The sequence below is a fragment of the Harpia harpyja genome, chromosome 5 (assembly GCF_026419915.1).
Source record: "Harpia harpyja isolate bHarHar1 chromosome 5, bHarHar1 primary haplotype, whole genome shotgun sequence".
Classification (NCBI taxonomy): Eukaryota; Metazoa; Chordata; class Aves; order Accipitriformes; family Accipitridae; genus Harpia; species Harpia harpyja.
In genome coordinates this window covers 56210129-56224600 of record NC_068944.1, presented here as the reverse complement: position 1 = coordinate 56224600, position 14472 = coordinate 56210129, and positions in this window count along the sequence as shown.

Genomic DNA, 14472 nt, shown 5'->3' with positions numbered 1-14472 from the left:
CTGACGCTGAACAGCTGGTCTGATTTGTTTCACATAACAAAGATGGTATAAATTAAGTTGCCATGTGAATCAAGAATGAATCCCATACACAAAGAGATATGCAATACCTTTTATTTAGCTTTGTGCACTAGAAGTGTTCACAATACTGAAACCTACCATCCTGCAGTGAGGGAAAGATACATATTGTGCCATTTCTTTGAGCACCAAAGACATTCCTTTAGGCTTTGATTTTAAGAGTAGGTGAACCCATATAAAATATATATTTTTATTTTTACAGCTTTAAAGAAAATTTCTGCAGTGTGGCTGTGTTTTTCTTCAACAATGTAGGTCTTTCATCCTATTTGGCATTCACACAAATGCAGAGGTTAATGAATATCCAGTTTGCTGATGGTACCCCAGGGAGCTGTGTTTTATTGTAGTGATGGAACTTCAACAGATATCTCACTTACCTGTCAACTTGTAAGACTGAGGTTTTCTATATTCTCACTTCACTGATACAAGTACTGCCTTTAAAAGAAATTGTTTCTGGCAGTGGTCAGCTGGCATTTCTGAATGACCTAGTTCCCTCCTGAGGGATGATTCCTAAAACCACTTAATTCAAAGGCAGTGATCCTTACTTCTTTAAAAACACTTTGAAAAAAAGAATACCAAATTCAGTGTTGTGTTTATCTGGCCAGCTCTTCTGTACTGGCTCAGAAATATCACACTTTCAAGAGAAAGTTCATTTTTGGCATATCCAGTCAAGTAAGGGTTAGTGCTTCTCATGTGGGAAAAAAATATCAAATAGGCAGCTTCAAAGAGTCATCCCACCACCTTGTTCTTTGCCCATTTTTGCTTTAGAAATACTGGCCTTTGCCCACCCTTCCAACTGCCAGCAAGGGGAGGCAACTGGGAACCTTGCGAAAGGGGCAAATTCAGCCTGGTTGGGCCACCTTCTCCTTTCTCCTGTTTGAGCAGAAAACCTCTCTGAACCCATTGGAGGGACAGGCCCTTTTCCTCAGACATTTGAGCCTATCTCTACATCATTTCCTCTTCTGGAATAGTGCCATCACGTTTCCCTTCTTGGAAGAGTTTTCCCAGTGTGCAAAGGCCCTACCAATGTGCAGCCCCCAGTGAGGGATGTGCTGACAGCTGTACTGTTTGAGGAACAACACAACTGCAGTCTTTGTCACAGCCATAACCTGCTGCATGGGTGCCCCCAGCACCCTGAAGGATCACAGGGAGCTTTTAGAGAGTGAAAATGCTCTCTAAATCCTGCTTATCTGCCAAGAAGATTTGCAAAGAAGGAGCCCTCTGCCCCCTCATCTTGCACAGACAGTCTGACTCACTGGACTCAGGATTCCCATCTGGATGTCTCTTTGAGAGATGGGTGTAAGCCAAGGAGTTTGTCTATTCTTAGCCTTATCTGTTATAAAGATAGTTTTCCCCATAAAAATCCTGTTCAGCCATCTCAGAGAACACCTGTCTCTAAGCAAACACAGCAGCCATAGCAGTGTGAATCCTGTTCCCTGCTCATTTTAATGAGGTGTTAATATCAGAGCCTGCTAGAGATTATATAAGTGCTAACATTGCTAAGCAAAACCATGAAAGAAACAAAAATAAATGGAGGTCAAATAATTTGAACCCTGTCACCATGCAGTGCCAGCTACAGGAATGTGAACTGCACTTTGAGGCAGAAAAATCTTCTTACATCTCCTGTGCTCCATAAATGACACCACTTGCTTGCCAGCTTCTCTGACCAGCGTCTTCCCACTTTCTCCCATGCTGCCTGAGGACATGATGTGTCCTAGCTGACGTGTTCCATAAAACTATGCCACTCTCCCGTTCTCTGCAGCCCTGCTCCCCTCCCGCTTGCACTCCTGATTCCTGCAGATTGGCACCTGGCAGCAAAGCAGCAGCAGAGAGGAAAGCCAGAGGGGGCAGTGTATATTAAAAAACAACCGCACAGCCTCTTAAACTGTCTGGAACAAAATTGTGCAATAACTGGCTTGTGCACCCATGTGATCTTATCACTGCGAGGCAGGGTTTTCAGAGGGAACCGAAAGGAGTGAAACACCCACTAGATTCTGCTTCAGATCATCTGAAAAGCTTGGCTGTTTCCTTCACACTCCTCTCTTCGCATTTTACATTTGCTCATCGTGGTACTTCTCCTTGGGAGCTCCTGCGAGGCCAGGCTCGTTGCCAGATCTGTTTGTACACAGTCCCAGGGTAGGTTTGGGTTGCTGGCCAGTTTCCCTTGTGTCCTGGCTTTCCCTGCAGCAGCTTGGTGCTAAGGCAGCCCCGGTCATCTTCCAGCAAAAGCCTGGTATGGCCACGCAGGGTCAACTAAGTGTGGGGTGGGATTGGCCCCAGCTGTAAATGGCTCTGCAGGCTGCCACTGTAACAAGGCTAGGGGTGCAGGGAGAACCTTGAAAGGTGGTGTCTTGGGATAGACAAGATGTGGAGACTGAAAGGCCTGAAGAGAATGAGGGAAGAGAAATCTTCCTCACTAAACAGTTAAGACAAAAAAATAAAAGTCTGTAAAAGTAGGAAGAAATCATAGCAAAGCATACTAGTGTGTTGGGTGGTTCCTGTGGTGGGTTTATGAAGAACATTCAGGGTCATTGAGTTTCCAGTCTCTTGGCTGTCCATGACAAACACCTGAGCCTTTTGCTTTCCCACAGATGTATCTTGCAGCTTACCCCACTTTCAGATGGGATCTCTGGTTGCAGCACTCTGTGTATCAGCCAGGATTACACTATGGGGCTGACTGTGCTGCCCACATGTGCTTCCTGTGGAAGCTATGATCAGTCAGGGATGCAGGCAGATGTGAGTGACACACGCAGCAGGAGGCTGGGGTGCTGGGACAGCAGCACCAAAGTAAAGCGCTGGACTCCTCTGATAGTCAGTGGGGAGAAATCAACATGTCCAGAACCTGATTCCTCTTGTCCTCGTGCAGATGTCTCAAGTAGATTAGGCAAAACACCTTTTAAGTGCCTGTTTCTCTCTGACTACAAAGGGAACCCAGTTGCCTAACTGAGACAAGAGACATGGAAAGCACTGAAGTCAGGTAATGTCAATCCCATCACATCTTTAGAAACCAGGGCAATTTCACACAAGGGCTTGATATATAGCACTTATATGTGGAGACAATTATGTGTGGAGACACTTGCGTGTGTACCATTATACCAATGTGCATGAGAAAGTGTCATCCTCAAGGTGATATAAACAGTACCGTTAATCCTACAGTCAGATAGCTGTAACACCATACGGCCTTTTAATACTTAAAACTGGGTAAAAAACCACAGTGACCTTAAATAGTCACGAGGATAATGCCCAGAACTAGCTTGGGACCAGACTGACCCCAGAGCTGCTGAGCCCCATATTGGCAGAGTGTGTGACACTGGGCCCCATCTAAAAGTTACACGTGCCACAATTTTTTTTTCTTTTTAGTACAAACTTCCCTTGATTAGTCATCGACCTGGTTAGAAGTTGCACTGCTACCACTCAAGCTGTGAGTGGAGTACATGTTTAAATATAATAGGCTCTGCGATCATTTTAAAACTGGCCTAGATCTAAGCCCGTGGGGGGCTAGAACTAATTTGATAGAAACTGTAGCTTCTAAATGGAACCACCTGAGACCTCTCAAGCGTTCGGCTATGGGGTTCACTGTTCCAGCACAAAGTCTCAGCTGAGCTCCCCTGACTGCTTCGCAGCCCTTCTCAACAAACCGAGGCCGATCTAGGGGGGGGCAGCAGGACCGAGTTTCCTGATGGGTATCCTTCCTCGTGGGAATTATGAAGCAGATCATGGAAGGAGGGAGTTATGGTTTCAACTCCCAAAACCATTGAAAGGCTGCATTTTTGCACAGTTTTGAGTCAAAACCATATGCAGCTCCACGGTTTTGGCTGTGTTTTGCCTTGGGTTTTTTCCAGCTAACTGCAATAGTCACTGATCCAAAAGGTAGGAGTAAGTAAAGTCACCGTATGTTTTAAACCTTCCGTACTGGAATGTTTCATGCAGTGTGCAAGTCCCGTTTTTAATGTCAGAAGCTCTTCCCACCTGAGCTTTTCACTTCTTCATCATTCACTAAGTACCTCTGCAAACTCAGGACGAAATGTCTGCCTTTTATCAGCAAGCACAACGCTGTCAAGCAAATAGGTATGTGTATCTGTAGTGGATTTGTTTGCATTGGCAGGTACTACCTTTTTGCATTAGCTGGTACTCCTGTAGCCTCCAGACCAGAACATCACAGGTGCTGGCTCTATATAAATAGTGAACAAAACTTAGGTGCTACTGAACTAAAAGCATCAGCCTTCAGATGGTACCACAGCTGAGATTCCCTTGCCCACCTCTGATGTCTGCTGAAACGGAAATCAGCCATTGCCCCAGGCTCTTTTTCCAAATTTCATTTCTTTCAGATTTCATCTCTTCCCTCTCCAAAAAAGGTTTTAATGGAAGCTTTGAGTGAGAGTGGTTTTTTGAGTGAGAGTGCTGTATTTGCCTCCAAAATCACTTTCCCACTTCTGTAACATAGTATAAATGCCATGAAACCATGATAAAAGGGACAGTAAAGTAAGTGTTAGTGGTACTGAGTTCTAGGATCATCTTTATTCATTGCAGATGATAGTACAACATGCACTATGAATCCAGTGCTACACAACTGACCGAATATTCCTGTGTAGGTAAGGCTCACCTGTAAAAATGTAATAAATATTAAGTGCAACTTATTTGCTAACTTTCTTGCATCAAATGAAAGCAGACATTCCTAAAATGTTTATTATTTTATGCCTTCTCCACACTAGCACAATCAGTGTTGCAAAGTCTGCAATACTGATAATGAATTCCACTTTCCCCTAGATCCCAGTCATTAGAACTGTGTAGTGCCCTTTCTTACCTGGGGCACAGGAATAATGTTCAAATCTTGAGCGTGCAAACGGAGTCTTTCCCCCAGGATTTGAGTAAGGGAGGTATGTGGCTCACTTTGCATGCAGTCAGGGTTGATTTTTCCTTCTTCCTGCATTCTTTGCACAGCCATCCCCAGGGAAAGTGTCATATTACCTCACCTCTCATTCCTAGGTTTCTAAATTGGACCTGGATATGAATTTCCCTGGCATTAGAGAGGAGTCTCATTCAAGGTTCTGGTTTGGATCCATCTTACAATGGTAGGTGGGACCTTCACATAAAGGGAGTTTGATTTGCTTATTCTCGTTCCAATCCTGGTGTCTTTTGTGCAGCTGTGGAAGATACTGGGACGAATCACTGCTTTAAAGAGGAAATAAAGCATTGCCTTCCCATGGGAGAATTCCTGAAGACAGAAAGAGAGGGTGGTTAGCACTGCAGCCTTGTCCTGGCTTGTCTACACATGAAAGTTATTCCAGAATAAGCTACGGGTTGAATGTAAAGCAGGATAGGCATTCCATGATTGCTGCATATGTTGCTGAGATCTCAGCAGAAGCAATGGGTCAAGGTAGCTGCATGGGTTCATTGGGACTTCCCTGTGTCTTCTTTAGCGATGTCCGACAGAAAGAAACAGGCAAGGATTTTGAGGACTTTGTATGCAGTATAATACATACAAAAGCAGAAGTAAACTATTGCAGAATAGTCAGAATTAAATAAAGAATTCTTATTTTCCTGACTTCATAAAACTGAAGAAATGAGACATCTCCAGGACTTCTTTTCTTCACCTTTCATATCCTTGGCTCAGAGTAGGATGAGAGAGCAACACAGAAAGATGCATGAAAAGGTGGCTTCAAACCATTTTGTTCCTCCTGGGTCTCACACCAAAGATAGCTCAGTCCTGCCTGTGTCCCCTTCAGCTGCACCATGCCTGGCTCCAGCACAGCAGCCGGGAAGCTCACAGGTGCTCTTCACTGCCTGAAAGGCACACTGTGGTGCAAGATGGTTCAAAGGAGCAAGTTCCCAGTCCGGAAACATCTACACCATTTTCCACACCAGCACAGATGTAATCTAAAGACAAACACTGCCTGGCATCAGGTTAGCCAGATTTCACCCAAGTATTCTACGTTACCCCTGAGCACCAGGGATACAAAGAAAGGTTATTCTCTATGGCCTTTAACTGAGACTTCATGTCTGCCATTTCCTTGAACAGCCTGGCAGTATACCTTTGGCCTCCACCTCCATCCCTCCCTGCTGTCCACTGCAGGGCAGTTGAACTGATATAAACCCCACCTTGAAGGCACTGGCTGCCTACCTTTTTCCAGTGTCATGTGTATCTTCTGCAGTGGTGGGCATCAGATCTTTTCTGAAACTAGATTCTGGTGACTGCCTGGACACTCACTAGACACTCACTAATACACCTTGTCTGCCAATGATAGCACCCAAGCATAATGATCGTGCTCTTTATTAGATTCTTGTTTGCTTACTTGGGATAAAATGCCCCTTGGTGCTCATGCCATGGTTCTGCTGCATGTTCATGGAGTGTCCTGTGGAAGTGACACCTGCTGGCATTTTTTGGCATTAAACCAGTGCCATAGGTGCTGAATGGGCCTTAGGGGCAGGGGCATGTGAGGGGCAGAGGTGATGGTAATAATGGGTGCGTTTGTTATCATCTCTGCATGTTCCCGCCATGTAAACGTAAAGACAGCCTCCCCACAGCAATGTGGTGGACACTGTACAGGTGGGTGCCGGGGGTGACTTGGATTTGTTCTTTGGATGCTGTGGTTTTCCCCAGCTACCTCTGCCCACAGTTTGCTGGAAAACTCCATATATTTCCGTAGGGAGAGGGCAGCACCAGCAATACATCACGAGGCAGAGGAGAGGAGGCAGAAGCATCATCCCTCTAGCATTTTAACTGATTTTCTGTGTGTGCATGACAGCAATTCGAGAACAGTTGTCTTACTTCTTGCTCCCATACATGTAAGAAGTTGCAAGGGAGAGGTCCTTACACACGTGCCGAGGCCATTTAAACAAGGCAGGCACACGCTTTCCTCTGCTCCTCAGAGGCCTCTGACCCCCACAGCCCATCGTTCCTCATCGCCAGGTCCCTCCTGTCCCCACTAAAAATACCCCTGGGGCTTCTCGCCTCGCTCAGCCCTGCTGTGTCGATCCACTCTGCACAGTGCCTTTCTCCTCCCAGGAACAAGATGGCTGACACCACCTTCCCCTCCAGGAGCTTCTTCCCTTGCCAAGTGGAGCCGCTTTGGTCACCGGCCGCCTGCCATGTCCTGGCGCACACCGGCGCTGCCCTAAGATGGCGGTGGGGCCCTGCCCTCTCCCTGCCCCGAGGTGGTAATGGCAACCGGACCTGCCTGCGCCCTGCCAGGCCTCAGTCTCAGGGCCAGCCCTGACCACGGCACTGTGCTTCAAGGCTCAGATCGCCAATTAACCTAATTAACCAGCACCCAACTGAAGTGCTAATTAGGCCTCCCCAAACCCTCCCCTGACAGCATGCTCTCTGCTCCCGTGGGTGTCCCAGCAAGGGCAGAGATGTTGCTGGGCCACTGCAGGTGAAAACCCTCCATTTTTCTCAACTTCACAAATAAGCAATGTTTTGTGTCCACCTGAAGAAATGAAGATAGGTAAGGTCTGTGGCTGGCCTGGATCGAGAGCTTGTCAACCCTCCTGCTGAAGTGGAAAACCAGCAAAGAAATGAAATGGGGGAACCGGGCACAAGGGCGAAAGGTGTTGTGTTTTATCTGGGGAGATAGGCTGATTTTTGCTAAATTAAATGTAGGTAAAACTTGAAAAGGCTTTTAGATGTGAAAAAAACAAAGGTTTCATTTTGAATCTGTTGGAATAAAATGTTTTCAGAAGGGTGACTGCTGAAACAAACACAATTCAGTGCATTCAGCATAGACTTAAATATGTTTTTAACATCCTCTCCTCCCCGCAATGCGGTGGACTCCAAACTCCCCAGCTGGCTGAAGTAGAAACACTTTATGCCCCCCAAATTTAGGAAATATTTCCCTTGGATTTAAAAGGATGCACTGCTTTGTCTTCCCTAGAACATGATCAGAGACTAATGAAGAAAAATTACTCTAACAGTTGCTTAAAGACTTTCTTTTTTTTCTGAGAAGTCCTAAGCTATGTTTTTATTGTGAAAAAAAATGTATTTTAATGGAGCTATAAAGTCCAAGTTGAAACACTCTTTCCTACTGTTCTGCCACAAACTGACTGATGGAGCAGGGGTTGGGTTCAATTTTTAGAGGGTCTTTGCAAAAAAGCACTTAAGCATTATTTTGAGCTTCCATGGAGAAATCTGGGAAACTGCATTATATTACCTGGGCCTCATTGTGTGAAACATCTCCAAATGTGAACAATAAAGTAAAAAATGTATATTTGAACAGACTTAACATCTTTGGAGGGGGATGAAAGAAAAGCACAATAAATCACATCAATTTGGTAAATCTGAGCAACACTCCCCAACACCTTTCAATCAGTACGTTGGCAGTAGTCCTGACATTTTCTCCTCCAACTGGGAGTGCTTTCTGCAGTGAGCAGCTCCTACCCCCTCCTCTCCCTGCTTTCTGTAGTACTTTTTCCCCAGCTCAGAGGAATGCAGTCAGTGAACATGCTGATGTCTTGCTCCTGTTTTCTGCAGCAAGGATATAATTCTTTAGCCAAACACATCAATTCTATGGAGGTAAAGCTTCAAAAACAGACATACGCACAGTGCTCCAGCAAAGAGTTACCATCTGCCTTCCCCTCTCCTCCTCCTCAAAGGAAGGAAGAAAGAAATTTAGCAGGGGCTTAGCTCTTCATTACCTGCTTGCACTGACATTCATGAGATTCCCTGCAGGATTTTTCTTGCTACCCAGGCAGGATGAACACCCACAAAAATTGGCAAGGAGATGACTTTTAACTCATTTTCAAAAGCTGGCTCTATTTCAAGTAGACAGTGTCTCTCTGGTATCAAACCAGGAAGATTTGGTTTTGCTTTCCTCTGAAAAATAGAAAAGGCAAGTAGCCATCCTACTGGTTGCCTTGAATACTAACAGAGAAATATGATGTTTCAAGGATGAAAAGGAATACGATTTCACCTGTCAAAGCCTGAGAGTGAAGTTCCATGTTTGCCTGATAATATCTTTTAGCTGAGCACCCTAAAAACCTAAAGCAGAATTTCCTTTCTGCATGGTCTGCTCCCCTGCCACTACTCTAGAGATGCAGGCACTATTGCCTACAGCAGGGAACACTCAAATGTCAAATTCAAAGCTCGGCCATTGTGTAAGGAGAGAGTTGTTACTGCTACACCAGTCATTAGTTTGCCACACTACACATCCGAATGGTATTTGTATGCTTGGAAAAGTTGACTATTGATACAGAAGCAAAAAAGTAATTTTGTTGGGATAGGTTTTTCAGATTGAGAAAAGTTAAACCAGCTCCCTCAGGAAAAAAAAACCAAAACAAACCAAAAACCCCAACCAAACTTCTTAACCAATGTACCTTGAGTAAGGAAATTTACTGTCTTGGCAGAACTATACAAGGCTTGACAAGGCTTGAGGTAGACAGACTTGGCAGATGACTGAGAGTTTAACAGAAACACAGAGAAGCAGCAAGTAAGAAAGGACTGTTGTAGAAGTGTGGCTGCAGAGTTACTCAGCATAGGAAGGCACGTGTATTCTCAGACAGTATTGACCTTAATAAACTTTAAGTCAATTTATTGTCTGGGCACTACCAAGAAGCATTATCCTTAACAGGTTATCCAAGATAGTTCCCTATCTTGGAATGGTTACTTCTGGGCTTTGAGTTACAACTCATCTGACTTGAATTTCTCAGGGCAGTGAGGTTCTGCGATTGCACATAGAAGTGGTATGTTTGAGACACAACAACCAAGCTCTGCTTGAGCCAGATGGAAAAAGACAAACTTGCTATACAGTTCATATGCTGCAGATAGGGAATGTGTTTCTTTTTTATGGCCCCTATTGCAAGCTCAGCAAGCAAAGTACTGTGAGGAACTAGCGCCCAACAGAATTACATGACTGAGGCTTTTATCACATACTGGAAGTCCTCCACAGCCCAAAGAAACAGTTGCAGTTTATTGCATCAATAAGAGTGCAATTTACATTAGAAAGTAAGAGTACAGTGTTTATTCCAGGAGATTATTGCCATAGCTTGATGCCACTTATTACCTTGAAGGTGAAGAGCAATATCGCTACCTTGTAGTCATTAGCAATAATTATGAACAGCTCATCAACCTTAATACCTCCTGTGGCAGACAGGGAAACTTTGACTGCAATCTCTACCATCTACAAGTATAGAAAGCAAATAAATTCCCGAATATTGGCAACAGTGGGATGGATGACACTTTCACGTTGCCACAAATACGTGCTTTCTAATGCAGCGCAGGAGTCAGTTACCTTCCACCACTTTGTCCTGATCAAGATTTCTCTAGGCCAAGCATGAGATTTTTACTTACCATAGGAACTTACATGCTTTCCTTTCACCTATGCTTTTCAAAAATACTATAAGAAATATTGATGTATTCTGTTTCCTGGCATATCTTATGTTCCTCCAGTGCTATGTCAGGTATGGAGTCTTGCTCCACATTAGCACCAGTTGGATCAACTTGTCTTGAACGTGCTTAGGTCTAGATGGTCCTGCCACTGCATCTGGCTAATCTTCACTTCAGATTCAAGGTGGATTCAAGATAAATCTGTTGTTCGGATTTACCACCACTCATGGCCTGGACATGGTCTAGCAGCAAGAAGAGACTCCTTCTATTTCATTCACCAATAATGAAGCATCTGACCCAAACTCCAAATCCACATTGCTCCAGTCATTGTAGATATTTGCATTTTGATCCTACACTACAGAAGTTTTGCTAATAACTGTACACAGAAATCCCCTGCTGGCTGGCGAAACATTTTATACTAGTAATGGAGACCTGTTGCTGATACAGTTAAACCACCTCCCTGAAAAATTCAAGCTATCTAGCCAAAAGGCTCTTTTGCCTGTCTGCTTTGGCTGTGGGTTCCAGGAGAGGTGCCAGCAAGTCTTTGTCAGTGAGAGTATTGTTTTTCCTACTCCTGAGCCAGTGGGGCTGTGCCAGGAAAACTTGGTATCCAGGACCTGCCTATCATGACTCCAGTCCACTTCCACCTTTCTCTCAGCAGACTTTACAATAAATGATGTGCAATATCTCACTTCAGGCAACTCACCAAGTCTCCCTCCCCAGATCACTGTAGCTGCTAGGAAAACCAGTATTCCTCAAATTAGACACCTACTTTAAAGAACAGTGTGCCTCACAGTAACAGACATGATAAATGCTATGAGTAATGACAGATCCATGTGTTAACAGTACTCTCTATCAGCCACCTACTGGCTCATTCCTTCTTTTGATAAAGGCTTTTTTCCTCTGGTTATGTATGAAATGCATAGTTCTCATGTGAAGGTGGATCTCTCTGCAGAAGCAGTGGGAGCAGAAGGCAGAAGTTCTTGAGTCCTGACTGCATCTGTGAAACAGACTCGGTGCTGATCAAACAACTGGTGCTCTTTGCCTCAGTTTCCCCACTTGTAATATGAATAATGTCTCTGTTGTAATCATGCTGCAAGGCGTAGTTAATATTTGCACAGTGGTGCTGTGGAGATGCCAAGCATCAGATAATCTCAGGAGATACCAGTATCATCAGCAAATCAATTGTATCTACACAGTGAACAAAAGCAGGCACAGATGCTAGCATAATGTTATGTATTTTGGTACAAAATGAAATAAAAATCTTGCCTTCTGTCCTCAGATTTCTTGTCAAACATTCATTGCTTCACATGCTGAAGCAGTTAGTAATACAAGCATATTTCTATCCTACTTTATTGTACAAAAAAAAAGTGAAGAACCATGATTGAATCTTAAAACAAAAAAAGGGCTTAAGTTACATTCCCCTGGGATCATCTGTAGCAAAGCGTAATAAGTTTCTCAATATCTGACCTAATTATATCTGTCCTTCTAAGTTTTGTTTCCCATAAGAGCTAAATGTCTATGGTTAAAAATAACATTTGAAACCCCTCCAAGTTCCAACAGAACTTTTTCAGCCTCTCTCAAATTTAATATCTATTTTTAATTTGTTTTAATTTTTCACCCAACTTTAAAAGTTATGATTTTGAGGTTGGCATTCTGCTCCATTATCCAGCTCCTAAAAATGTTTGGGTTAGATAAACTCGAGAGCTGGGGGGAAAAATTATACTACGTGTGTTTATTTCATGTTGGAAAAATACTACAGCTATCGAAACAAGTGACAGAGAGGCATAGGGAAGGAAGGATGCCTTTGTGGTTGGAAAGGAACTGGCTCTGTAGAAATGTATCTTCTGGGTCATGTCAAGGTCTCTTGACAGACAACACCAGGCAATTCTGTGATGGCTGTTTGTATCGTTTGTCCCTACCTGAGCACCCAGCTCTGCCAGCAGTCATTACCCCAGAGTAACAGTGATGGAAGGTGATACAGGTCCCGGCCCCTGAGACCCATCAGTCTTGTTTAGAGCTCCCTGTATCTGTGCAAAAGCTGGCAAAATGTGCTACTGTTGGGATGGCAGAATCCTTCATACTCATCTCTTCCTGCTGGCTTTGTTATCGGAGGGCTGGCAGAGACCTGAGGCCGGGATGCCTCACATCTGGATCCACTTCACACAGCTGTCAGAGATCCCAGCGGCCATTTAAAACCTTTGTGCCCCAGTTTCCTACCTGTAACCCATGGATAACAGTGCTGACTTTCCTGACCAGACACTGCGAGGCTGAAGTCCTAACGTTTGCCAAGGGCTAGGAAAACAGGTATAAGGTGTTTAAGAAATACAAGGGATTATTATAACCAGTCACACTCCATTCCCAGGAAGGTTGATAATAAATAACTTTTTTACAGCGCCCTCCATTGTGAAGAGGCCAAGAAGAATGGGAGTCTGCAAACAGAGATCCAAGCAGGATTTTTGGATGGGAAATTCAGCTCAGACATTCTCTGTTGAGAAGGTTTTTTTGCCTTGTGGAAGGAAGAATCTGGAGATCAGATTGACTATCTGAATATCAAGCCTTGTGCACCTGCAGGAGTTCTGCATCTATCACTGTGGACGGGCCATAAAGCCTCATCCTGGAGCTTTATAAATGGTGCTGCCTGGTCACAAGTGCAGAGCCGGCGTAAGCTCTGTTTTCACGGTTCAGTTCACGGGAGGGGGGCGCAAGCTGAACAACAAATGCAGTTTATAATCGCCCAGCTGTTCTGCTTCAAGGGTCTGGGAGACTTAAATGTCACAGTATACAAATGGGAATTGTTGGGCGAAATAGAGCAATGCAAGGCTCAAAGTGATTTCAAAGGCATCCGAGTCCAGCGCTTTCTCTAGTTCATAGTACAGGTTCAAGGCTGGCTCAAATTGCTTAAATTCCCTCAGAAAGAGGCAGCGAAGGGCCGGGAGGACAAGGCAGCAGCTCCTCAGTGGGTCCTGCGGTGAAGAGGTCTGCTTTTATTAGTCGGGCGGCAGCGCAGTTTGGTGGTTACCATATTCCCAAAGGATGTGTGCATTCAGATCCCTGCAGGCTGAGACAGGCCAAGCTCTCCGATTTCACTGACCTTGCCTTAGCTGTGAGGTTATTCTGCTGGTGCAAAACCTGATGGCAAGCTCTGAATCTTAATTTAGCTGAAGCATCTGACTTTTCCCTAAGAACTCACATGAGGGACACTTTCATACCTTTCCTGTGGACTGCCTTAGGACCACAGGCTGCTGTGAGTCCCCAGCTTCAAATGTAGCCCTTTGCTATGGGGAATTCAAGGCAGAGCCAGCGGAAGGCTCCTCAGAAGACCTGGCGGCACTGAACATTGCCATCCTGAGGACAAGGGGCCAGGGCTGGGTTGCTCCTGCCGCAGGAAAGAGGAAGGAAGGGCAGCACTGTGACGGAAAACCAGGCTTGTTACCACTGCCTCTGCTGCAGAGATAGGAAGGGTGAAGACAGAAGTGCTGTTGCAGGATGGGGCTCTCCCTTTACCCCTGACAGCAACTGCTGCCCTGGCTATTTGCGCTCCTCTGCTGGCCACTGCAGCTGTGAGCCTGGTTTCCCAGGGCTGATGCATCGTGTTGCCATGACAGCCCGCCATCTTGTGCCCGCACTGCCTGTGCCCAACACTCGCCCGGCGTGGGGTGCGTGCGGCAGTGTACGTTCCCCTGGGGAGCTGGGGGTCTCCATCTGCAGCACATCTGCACTCAGTGGCAAAACACCATCCGGTCCCTGCAGAAGGCTTGGCTAATATCTAATATCTAGTTGGACTAGATGATCATTGTAGTTCCCTTCCAACTGAACTATTCCTATTCTATTCTATTCTATTCTATTCTATTCTATTCCATTCCAATCCATTCCATTCCATTCCATTCCATTCTATATCACAAAGCCATCTTACTCTTCCCAGTAGTGGGATCCCATACAGTGAGAATTTTGCAAGATGTCTGGAGTTAAGGCCTCTCCTTCAGAGAGAGAAACCATCATGGGGTGGCTGGGTTTGGCAGCGAGCAAGGCATCCCACGTTCATCCCCAGAACAACAGAACCACTGGGCAAAGGAGGA